The sequence below is a fragment of the Nesoenas mayeri genome, assembly GCF_963082525.1.
Source record: "Nesoenas mayeri genome assembly, chromosome: 1".
NCBI classification, from domain to species: domain Eukaryota; kingdom Metazoa; phylum Chordata; class Aves; order Columbiformes; family Columbidae; genus Nesoenas; species Nesoenas mayeri.
Genome location: NC_137541.1, coordinates 90,434,766 through 90,447,505, shown reverse-complemented (window position 1 = coordinate 90,447,505; position 12,740 = coordinate 90,434,766). Strand labels below are relative to the sequence as shown.

The 12,740-nt window shown below is 35.6% G+C and overlaps 1 protein-coding gene across 1 annotated transcript in view; it reads left to right on the top strand.

Moving 5' to 3' along the window:
• EPHA6 (EPH receptor A6) overlaps positions 1-12,740 on the top strand; it is a gene marked incomplete at both ends in the record, with an annotated part of 485,307 nt that overhangs the window by 333,188 nt on the left and 139,379 nt on the right. The gene's annotated exons all lie outside the window — the stretch shown is intronic.

The window sequence follows — 12,740 nt, the reverse complement described above, 5'->3', positions numbered from 1 at the left end:
GATGCAGCTTTCCATACATCCAGAACAAGTAGAACAAGGGAAGGAGGCTCGACTGTGCTAAATATGCAAGAAACTTATATTTGCGCTCTTGTGCAATACAAATTGCACACAGAGAACTATCAAAAGATCAAGCTGTCTGTGTGAAAAATGTTCATGTCTTCTGGGAAAGACATGAAAGACCAAATAATACAGTAATAAAGCAGAGAAAGAAAGTTATACAAGGCTGTCAATAAGCTACAATTATGGAACACATACATTAATTTAAAAATATAATAAAGTAGCTCAGTAGTTTGTCTACTTTAAAGCATTTTCTTCTGTATGACCTTCATTTGTTCAGTGAATTGCTGCAAAATATTCAGAATCATAACTTAACAAAATACTGTTTGGATTTCTATCTGTCTCTGAAAATTAAAATCTTGAGAAAATAGCAGAACTTAATTGTGAGCCCATTCTATATGGATTGTACAGATTTTTAGTTTCTTATTTAGGAATACACTGGTACATTTTAATGTGGTTGGCTGAGAAGAGGTCATTTTGTTCTGCAGCATTCAGCCAAAAATGCAGTGAAGATAAGCTGACCTAGGACATAATTAGAGAGCTGACTTGGCCTGTGAGGAGAACAAAAATTCCTAGACATTCAGTCCAAGATGCTATGAGTTTCTGTCACAGTAAAGAGGAAGAGTTTTCTATTGCTTGAATGTAACCATGATGTAACCAGGGAGAGAATATAATTATTGTGAAATAATACTGTATGTTGAGGCCTTGTAGTTGAAATATCTTGCTTCTGGTGATTATGAATCATTCTGAAAACTAAACAGTTGGGAACATTTGTTGCCTTAGATGATAAGTGTGTCTTTACAGCAACACAAAAAGAATTATTTAAATGTTTGACCTTAGAGGTCTAAGGTGCACTCTGAAAAGCATTTCTTCATAGACCTTATTTGGAATACACACTTGCAAATTATCTCTGTTGATACAGGATGTTTGCCCTATTCTGCAATCTGTTATCTATCTATTCTATTTTATAATCCTTTAGTAACTTTCACAAACAGCCCAGTATTTTTAAAAGAAAAAAAAATATCTGTCATAGGCAGTATTATCTTTCCCTTTAAAAATCAAACTCCAGATATCAATATAACCTCATTTTCTTTGCTAACAGTAGTTAACTTTGCTTTTATACTTTAAAAGTAATACTCAGACACTGACCAAAGCTTTTACTTTTTGAAAGGTTGCAGGGTATTGTAATCTATTTAACTCTCACCAAAAAGGTCACATATGCGAGTCAAATGGAGGAGTGGGATAAGATATGGCCTTGTTACAGCCGTGTAATGAAGCTGAATCCTTCTGTAGGATGTACTCACAGTACACAGTGGGTATAAACTACACCAGCTGCACTTAAGGTTGTGCAGCTGAACTGGAAAATGCTTATTCCTCCCCTTTTCCACTCAAACCCTTAAAGTTAATCATAAAAAATTAATGCTTCCTGAGAGCTGTGTTAAGCATACCAAGCTGTATACATATCAGCAACTATTAAGTTCTCCCATATGGCCCAGATACACCAGCTGGATTATATTTTCTGTTGCACACAAGATAATATATAATTAGCTGAGGAAGCCTGTCTATAAAGAAGAGATTTTAATGGGATGTACCCAAGCAATGTCCCAAGGCATTGCAATGACATCTCCAAACAGAGAATATCTTTTGAAGCAAGATGTAGGATGGAGGAACTGGCTGATGTTTCTTTGCTTGCTTGTCTTTTGATGAAATTTACAGTAGATCTCTGTAACAAAATCCTTCATTTTGTTGGCAGACTCAATTTGCAACTCACAGGCAGTTTTCACATAAAAATTTTAATGTTCCTCCGTATGACAGTGAGTGGACAGGATACATATAATATTAGATATGACTTTTCCCCTATTCCAGTATTATTTAGAGTAGAATTAATAAATAAAAGAGAGAAAATAGCCAAGCAGTAGAGGCAAGGGGGAAATTAGTTTTCGAATGAGATTTTAAAAAGAGATGAGGAGCTGATGAAGCAGAGAGATAGAGGAAGGTGCCAGATTTAAAGAATTAGCAAGCAGTATGGCCTTGTTAATTTTTCTATCAGTCTACAGCTGAATTCAGTTATATGAGAAATGGTGTTCCTTCTTAAGATCTAATATTAAAACAAACACTGCCATTTCTTTGAATACTCATTAATATGAATTAAAATAAGCCATCCTGAATTTGAGTAATAAAATACATAAGAGACTTTCAGGTAAATGGCTTGAAAAGAATAATGTGAAGATTTAAGAATATCAATGCATAATGTTTTGAATGACAGATTTATTTTTACAAAAACTAATATGGAAAATTATAAAAAAGAAAGTAATTGTGTCTTTCAGAATTGTTTGCCTATGATTGTATTCTTTAATTTAAAGCAAATCTATCTGTCTAGAAATATGTGCACCATATTATTTCAAAACAACAGAAGTGTATATATATAATGCAATAGATTATGTACTCTCCACTTTGATGACAAAAAGATGTAGTGTGTGTACAGAGGTATTAACTGATATCCTTGCCATTTTTGCAACACTTTTTGAGGAACAGATAATCTTGTGATTTGCTCAGTGCCACACTGAAGACTAGCACAGCAGTAACAGGACTGGGAGCCCAGGGAACATCAAGCTCACTTTCACACATGTGCCCAAATTGTTTCATTCCAGGTTTTATTCTCATGTGAACTGCCAGTGTAAGGTGTGTGATTCATCCCAATTTAGGACAACTGATGTTTGTCTCCAGCTAAGGAGATATTTCATCATGACCTTCTCAGATTAATTCAGTTCTGCTCAGGCAAAACCAGGCCCTACTTGAGTATCAGCTGGAATCTAACCTAAATGAACAGGATTCATGCATATTCTCATTAGGCAAGATATAGACATTTATTAAAAGAAGCCACATCATATAGGTCAGACAATCCTCTAAATTTCTGGGTGACAGTTTGGAAAGGTGAAGTAAAATTAGTCTTTTCTCTCCTATAGCTCTATACCTTTCTGTGTGGTCTATATGGCATGTATGAGGTTCATTCACACTCAACCTCCCTACTACTTAAATAGCTAAAGCAGACTTTCCACCTCTTGAATTACAGTTTTGCATAATGTTTAACTAAGTTAGAAGGATCACTGTTTTTCAGACACAACTATGTTGCAACTACCTTATTTCCCTTAAATACCAGCTATTACTTTCTTGGTTCAGATTTTGCTTTTAGGTTAGGTTTTTAAATCCTGAAGAATAATACATGCACCAGCTCCAATACACATGAGGCTGCAAGGAACCTTCAGACTGTGTCACGTTATACAGGAGCAGGCGTAGTTCATTTGGTACCATTGTGGCTGGATTGTTAGCGTGTACTGGTTCATTCACCAGGCATTTTCTGTTACTGTTGCTATACCTACCGTAGCAGACTTGATATCCTTGCAAGCTTCCTGACTTAATTTTTAAGTCAGCATCACTGACAGGTTGGGGAAGAGGAAAAGGCTTGTGACAGTGGGGATGAGCATGTGAGCACTTCAGGAGCCTGGCCAGTCAGTGAGTATACTCAATATAAAATAGCAAGCACTGTGCTGTTAGCGTTGAAAAATCAGCTGAGCAATATTTTAGCCTCATGAAATAATTCTCTTTTAAAATGCACACTTCGGTCCTGTAATATTTTTCAATTATCAGAATTATCTGAGGCATAAGTAGCAAACTACTGCCTACAAGTAAAATGTTACTGATGTGACTAAAAGCAGGAAATGCAGGGCTCATGCAATAATACATTTTCATTACATTTTCAGCACGTTCTCATTAAAACAATACCATTGAATAATTTGGATGTATAAGAGCTTTTGGATAGTAGTATTAAGCAGATATTGATCATGCTCTGATAGCAGATTTGACCATAGCTACTGGAACAGGTCAGCAAGTGTCAGTGAGGCGCCAGGGCTCCAAAGAGCACCTCTGACATTCTTGGCCATTCAGAACTCCTGGGAAACAAACCATGTCTGGTGAATGCTTTTAAAAAATAATCGCTACAGATGCGCTTTGGGAGATAACCATTAAAACGAAATCTCCTAGCTTATTTTAGCATAGTAACTGATGTTAAACAAGCTTCTCAGTTTTCCTGATCTGCTGTTATTAACCCAGTTTCCCAAGGGAAGAACTGTAAAAGCCTTAGATTCTAAAAAAGAGAAAAATATAGGTCTCAGAACTTTCGAAAACCACATTGAATAATTAGAAGGCTCTATGACCAGATTTAATTTTTGCCTGCAGGAAAGAACCTAAGGACCTTGCAGCAGCCATTATTAATGACACTGATATAATTACTATTAGGAGAGAAAGAAATCTGGCCTCTAAATATCAATTACATGCAGCAGAGGGTTTATCAAAGAAGTTCTAAGCAAGGCCTTCTCCATTAGGTGCCTGGTTTGGCTGTTCTCCTAATTGTTGTTGTCAGTTATTTAGAGATAGCTTCTAAACCATTGTGTTTAATAATAAAGTAGCCTACAGAGCTATTACTATTGTCATTCCTGCTGAACAAAAAAATCTCGATGAGAAATATCATGCTGTTTAAGCAGGCCTGGTGGATTTGATTTAAAAAAACAACATAGTTCAGTCTCTGCTGATCTTATGTTCTTGTCTGTAGCAAACACCATTTTCCCCAAGGAAAATTACTTGTACTATGCTTATTCCAGTAAGCTAGAAGAGCTGCACAAATGTAGTAAAAGTGCATTAATGGTTTGGAATAAATGGTTTTCCAACTCTTCCAAGGACAGAGGCAATGGAGGTATGCAAACTATTACAAGGCAACAAACAGCACCACGCAGCTTGTTCCATACCTCAGAAAAAGCTAAGAAAGCTGAATCCACTGATAGCAGAGGTTGGTTGCTAATAAAAGGAATTATTCAACATTTTTCCTAGCCATTTGGCATTTGAACTTCAGAAAAAAGTTGTTTTAAAAATAGTTTACTGACACAGCAAGAATAATAATGTTAACCACAGGAATTAGCTGTTAAGCATGTGAGGTCAAAAATCAGATGCAGGTATTTTATAATGCAGTAAGTTTCAGCTCACTCCTGGGGACAAACTTCAGATAATTTTGATGAACATATTGTAAAAAAGAAATGTTCTCTCTTCAGATAGAATATATCAATTGCACAAAGGGAAGTGGTAAGAAGTTTGACGTTTAATCCTGAATTTAAAAAGTAGAGAATGTACTCTCAAACTATTTTGTTATTGTTGTTATTGCTGTGATTGCTGTTATTGTTAACTAGTTTCAGAGTTCACCTTTGAGTTTAGATGCAGTAGGTTTTAGTAGTATCTGAAGTTAAGAGTCGTAGTTCCCTCTGGTACCTTAACACACATTCAAGAGTCAGACTTTGCATTTGAAAGTTTGACATATTTAAAAAACAAAAGCAAAAAACAAACAATATTATCAACCACCAGCAAACAAACAAAAAAAAACAAAACAAAAACCCCATGAGTGGTGAGTTTCATGGGCAATGATCTAAATATAACTAGTGTAGCTGCCAGAACATGGCCATCGAAACAAAAATAATTTACTTATTTATGAGTCAAATACAATGTCCAGGTCTCCATTTCGCTAAAATCTGTCAGTGTTTCGTTTAGACCTTCTTAAAACAAGAACTATCTTAAAAGTTCCCAAAAGACTTCATCTGTGAGCCCAGACTATTTTAAAAACTGAAGTTGGGACAGTGTTTCATGATACACAAACTCCTTACTGTTCATAAGTTGTTCTTTCACAACCATAAAGCTGGATTCACAGAATAAATCAAGAATATATGTGCTTTGAGACATTAAGTGAGGTTATATCTTTGCCTAAATGAAGGAATGTTCCAACATGAAGCATCATTTCACTTCCAGCTTTTTCCTGCAATCCTTGATGCATTCAGGAGATATTTGGGGAGATACAGGTAAAAAGACATGCATTCCTTTTTTTGAGGAAAAAAAAGAGAAAGTTCTTTTTTTTCCCTCTTCTGAGACTGCATTCCAACTGCACACTAACCACGTAGAAGGACCAATTGTTATTAGTTTTCCACTTCGAATGTTATTCTCACACTTAAATGGAGACGAAGTCACTGATTGCATCATATAGGCAGCCTCTTCTTTGTTCAGTAGGGATGTCCCCAAAGCACTCACTCTGGGAGAAGGGAGAAAAGTCAAAAGGGAAAGAGGATGCTCTTTTAAGGAGAGCCATTCAATTTTCATGCCATAAAACATAATATTTACATGTTTAATATTAGTATAAGCATTTTACCCTATATTAAATAAAAGATGTGGGTTTGGTGGTGGTGAGGGGTGGCTGCTGGAATGAAAAATGCACATTAGAGGAGCTATTCACTTAAACGCATTATTTCATTAGCCAACTTGAATTCATAGAAATAATTATTCAGAAACTCTCATGTAGTTTTGTTAGTTTTGTACCCTAATAAAATCATTAATGTTTATTTTGCTGATTTCAGGAAACATAATGTAAAAATTACTTTTTTTTTTTTCTTTTTAATATATTAGTATTAGTAGTTTCAAAGCACCCTTTCTTCATTTCATTGTCAGGGAAGCAGAGTTAACAGCCTATCATTATGCACTCCTTACTGAGCTGTTAATAGCTTTAGAGTCTTTTGCAGGAATTCACCTGCTGCTCATAAAAACATTTATGTTGCTGTAGGAACTTGACCAGGTTGATGCACATTGTATTTGCAATGATCTTGCACAAACTGTCTGTTTTTCTTGTTTATGCTGCCAGAATTACTAACATATTGTATCAATACAATGGCAATTCTTTAGCGATTGAGACAGCTCTTCCTTTTTTTAAAAAAGGTATTGTCAACTGTCTGTAAATTTTTTTTTTTTTAATCTGTTTTTATCAACACCAAAAGTATTATTTCTGCTGAAGTCAGTTAAATTAGAAATGGGCACTTCCCTGATACAAAACCAGGAACCATAATTGCTTCATCAGTTTTGCAAGTATAAAATCAGCATTGTGGTTTACTTGTTAGATTGTTTACTTTGTCCTTTGAAATTCATGTTAAACCAATTGGAGAAGTATTTCCATTTTTGCTTTATACTCCTCTATTAACTCACTGAGGTGTTTGAAGAAAACATAAAATTAAATAACGTGCTATATTTATTTGTGATGTAATGCCAGGATCTGCAATACAGTCATGCCACTAGAGGTTAATTCATAACTTTTGAATTAACATTATAAGATAGATGTTTGCTGTTTGCCTTCACTGAGACACAAAAAAAGCACATACATGTTCACAAATACACAGAGAACATGATATTTCAATGACTTTTCAATAGCTATTGATATACGTATATCTGAAGAGGTTTGCATCATGAAAAATGCTACACAATCTCAAAGGATTGTCCCTGTATATAGATCCACAGTTCCATCTTCCCTTTCATTTATTATTTTTATTGGAGTGATACAAGTAAAACTGTAGTTAGTGTCAGAGGTTGTATTTTAAAGCCAAAATTCTTCCTCTAAGATTGATTTTTATTGTGTGCTGTTGAAATCTGTATTAATATCGTCAACTTTATTCTGTATTTATAAGTAAGTCCTGATTTTCTCTGAAAAGGAAAGTAGTTGTCCCAAAAAACTGTATACACAGCATGTGAAAGATTCATTATCATATAACATTCATGGAGATTTAAATTAATCCTAATGACTTTAGTCATTTACTCCAGGTTCACCATAACGACCTGAATCAATGCTATCTATAAACATAGGTATTTTGCTTAATTAAATAAAAGCGATAGCTTTATTAATACCACTGAACCACAATTAACAGCTCTCTTATGTGTATCTGTGAACCAAGTAAACGACTATGAATAGTTTTACTTTAAGTATGGCTTGTGTCCGAGCTGGTGTATATCAGTAAAGATCTTTTCTGTGGTTGCCAGGTAGGAAATATTCTGTAGCAAATGAAAACAGAAAAGTGTACATTAGTCTGCTCTTCTAAGAAGAAAGTATATTTATGTAGAAGATTCAACCCAGACTTAGGCTCCAATTAGTCTTAAAATCAGCCTAGTTACTCGACCTGTCCTAACACCCTGGAAGACTGAAATAGATTTTTAAAAGAAATTGGAAAGGCTTTTTGCCTCAAGAGGTATTTAATACAGTATGTAGTTTTTTGCAAGGGCGTTTGTAAAGATGCATACATTACACACAGCATTTAAAATTTTTCAGCAAGGTGTTACAAACATGATAAAATATCATAGAATCACAGAATGGTTGGGATTGGAAGGGATCTCTGTAGATCAGCTAGTCCAACCCACCTGCTAAAGCAGGTTCACCCAGAGCAGATCACACAGGAATGTGTCCAGGCGGGTTTTGAATGTCTCCAGAGAAGGAGACTCCACAGCCTCCCTGGGCACCCTGTTCCAGTGCTCCATCACCCTCACTGTAAAGAAGTTTCTGCTCATATTCAGATGGAACCTCATGTGCTTCAGTCTGTGTATATCCAGCACAAAACAGGAGCCCTAAGCAAAATCTTGGACCTACATTACCTATGGATATTGTAGGAGTTCTGCAATTAGGTAAATTAAGCAGGTTTAGTCCTCAGGACCATTACAGCTGAGATTTTTTGTAGCTGACCCGGTGCTATACTGCATTTTTAGGATTGGTAGACTCATTTAAATTTCTCAATTTTGAAAATATGTTGTGCTTTTATTTGTCAAAATAGAGCATTGGCTACATTGTGTTGTATCAAGTAACCATCATTGTAGAAGTCTTCTGAAAAATCAGATCATTGCTCTTGTATTGAAATTCCACTTCAGTTGTAGGATGCTTCCTTATGCTAAAAACATCTTCAGGCTTCAACGTGAAATAGGGGAACCACAATGTTGGATTCTACCATGAAGGAATGCAGCAGTTTTGTGTGTACAGCATTTCTGTGATTTTTCCAGTGCTGATGATGTTGGGTGTGAGATTGACTGCCATATATCTCAGCAACTTCACAGAATCACAGAATGTTAGGAATTGGAAGGGACTTTGAAAGATCATCCAGTCCAATCCCCCTGCCGGAGCAGGAACACCTAGATGAGGTTACACAGGAATGTGTCCAGGCAGGTTTTGAATGTCTCCAGAGAAGGAGATGCCACAACCTCCCTGGGCAGCCGGTTCCAGTGCTCTGTTACCCAGTGTCCTGTTACTTAGAGACTTTCAGGTATTGTGGCTACAGGTTTTTTTACATCATGAGTTGTCCCTTTTTGTAATCTTTCCCCCAGGGTCTTGCATTTTAAAAGTTTCATTATCCAGTGACCTACTTCCCATCTGTAACTAGAAGTGCTGTTCTGTGATACACAGACATATGTTGAGTTTGACTGTACAAATCATCGATATTCATGATTATTCACTATTTCTTACAGATGAGGAACTAAAGTGTATTCAACAAAGTAATCAGGAACCAGATGTGAAACAAAATAATAAAATAGTATTTCTAAAAAAGAGTTTATAATTAAACTTGTTGCCTAAGAATGTTTTGGAAGCCCTAAGCAAAATTGGTTAAAAAAAATAATTAAGTAAATTTGTGGAAGAAAAGTCCGTGAGCTGTAAGACATAATGAAGCAATTTTATTTAATTCAGAAACCCACTAATCTGCAGATTGCTGGACTCTGAGGGAGAGTTAAAGGTGAGCATGGGGAGAAAGAACCTGTATTGCTTATGTGGAGTCTCAAGTCTGCAGTGGCATACATAGGACTCGATTCAGAAATTTGAACTATAAATCTTATACACCAAATGAATGACTTGGGAATTAGCCCACCGGCTGGCTGTACAGAGTTCTCTGGGCTTGCTTCACAACAGTCACAGAAGGCTTCCAATCTTCAAATTTTGCAGGATTATGTCTGTTTCCTGTAGAGCTGTATTTGTCAGTGGGTTTATTATCTCATTATGAAGTACACCTTAGTGTTAGGTATCTCAGAGGAAACTCTGCTTTGCTGTCCAAAGATAGCAATGCTTGTAAATACTAGTTGAGTTGATCTTTAACATTAGGAAACTAGTTCATGCTTGCAGTGGCTCATTGCTTCTTCCCAGCAGGAAAAGACAGAGCAGAGGAAAATAAAATTAAAATGAGTGAAAAAATAAGAAAAATCTTCAGGGACAACTGGAGAGGCTGACATTTTTATATGCTGAAGTTAGAAAGACTCCTGGAGATACTGGTGCAGAGGTTTTCACTGGTAAATATTTTTAATTAGAAAACAAATGTTATCAGAGTAGCTCTTAACTGCTATAAAGATGGAATTTAGTATCTGCTCTTATCTGATAATTCAAGTCATGTTCCCCAGCTCCCTTTATTATATTCTGAATTGCACCTTGTTCCATCACCAACTTAAGGCACGGACCTGTTTTTATTCCTTTCGATTTAATCTCCTTGTCAGTATGACCAGCAGTGTCCTGTGTGCTGCCTCCCCACTTGGTGTTCCCTTGGGCCCACCATGTCAACCACACAGCTTTTGCTCAGCCCACCTCTTCCCTCATTAGGCTGGCGAGAAAGTTAACACTGGTTTAGAGTCACGCTGTCCTCATCTCTCCTCATTTAATTTTCTCTTTTTCATGGTTCACCTCGCATCAACTCATTTCTGCCTTACCAGTTATATAACCCAATTAAAATCAGGTTTGGCTGGGTTTTGACCTTTCTGTATTTTCTTTATGATTGGTTATCTGTTCTTTCCCTTTTCTTGTTGACAGCTTCACTTTATGTATGGAGAAAGTGATGAGTTGACTGACAGGCAATCAAAATATAAAATATTGAAAGGCCAGACAGGTAAAGCACACTAGTATTTCAGCTCCCCAAACTTTCAGCATTTTAGATTAATCACAAGGGAGGTCAAAAAGGGAAGGCAAAAGATTACACCCTGAAGTGGTCGATGCCTTAAAATGCTACAGGTTTCTTCTCTGAAGCAATTTTCTCTATGGCCCTACTTTCTCCTGTTAGAATTTTCATCTTTGTTCAGATATTTGTACTTACTTTTCTAAATTTACATTGAGTTCATTGGTCAGCTGGAAACAAAAGTTACAAGATTTTTAGGAAATATTTTTGAAGAATATTAATGTTATCTTTGACTATTATTTCTATTTTTGTAATTTTTTTTATCACTCTATATTGCAATGAGAATTTACCTAATCCTGTTGATCTGATCATAATAAGATATTAGTTAATGTTAGAAGCACATTTTTGACCCCGTAAGTCTTTTCTCTAATATCTTCCAAATATTACTGATGTAATTTATGTTAATAGATATACTACAGGTCAAAGTAGTAATCTAAAAGAAAATCGTACACAAAATTAGTAAAAATAAAGAAGCTTTCAAAGACAGAGTTTCCCAGGTTTAGTTAATTTTACTGATTTCAGTGTAATTACCCTTCATCTACAACAATCTATGTAAGATGAGAAGAGAGATATATGACTAGGGGCAATAGGCATTCAGCCATCATATTATGGAAATATTTTATTGCAAAGAAATAAAATAATTTTTGACATTTACTGGGGACAAATTAGTTATGAGAGGAATATAGACAGTATAAATCAAAGACAATTTCCATTAAACTAGAGCTATGGGAGCTATGTTTTTATTGGAAAACACAGACAGTATGTACAAACTCCACAGTTAGCTGTTATTTATCTTTAAACTGATTAATCACATATTGGCTATACCTAGTAATTACCTACTGTTTTATTCTAATGTGTATTGCAACATTAAAGTTCAGCTGACCCTGGAGGCAATTAGTTGCCATCATAGCTGAATCCATGAGAAAAGTAAGGAAGGGGTTGGAGATTTCATTTCATGATGGACCAGAGCTATGACTAATAAAAATGCCTATCTCCCAGAATTGTGACCATTCCTTTAAAATAATGATGCTTCCTCTGTAGGCATATCCTTCAAACTGATATATCTAGGAAAGAGGAAAAATGTTACCAAATGGTCTCATAAAAAGATTCTTTTTTATTATCAGTGCTTTTATTTAAACGTTGATAATATCTGAGCCATGGAACTCTGAATCTTCTTTAATGTGGTACTTATTCAGCTTTGACATTGTGCTTTAGTGCACAGGAGAAAGACCTGGTCTCTGTGGTGTAGAGATTGAATCTCTATTAGTATTTCTTTCTGCTAAGTGATAGCATTCCAAAAAGGCTAAGCAGGATTATACAGCTTAAGTACAGAATTTTCATGTTGGAGGACAATGGATATAAACTAGAAAATGTATTTGCAAGCAGTTGATAGTAAATTCAGTTACTATCTCCCTGGATTCTTTCTGCACGCATACATTTGGAAGTTGTAGGTACACAATAAGTATGTTCTCAGCTGGCAAAAGCCTTTGAAAACCCTTTCACCAGTGTCAGTTTACGAAGCCTTTTCAGTTACTCATGGGACTCAATGAACTCAATACCTCGATTGTCGTTCATAAAATAAGTTAAAGTGAACTGCAAGAGAGCGTTAACTCCTGGAGCTCCCATTGTATGTTCTAAATTGTAGAAAATGATATTTGGTTAACTTTTGCAGTTGCTAAAATAAGAACTGGTATTATTTTGGTTAGAGCCATTGTTCTCTTTCCCACTCAAATATTAACGGTGACAAATCTTGACTGCCTGAACGTGCTTTGATTTTTATCAGTGCTTTACTGGAAAAGTTAACCTTTTAAAGATTATTTGGGCACTATAAGCAAAATTCTGTATTTCGGCTTTTATTTCCAT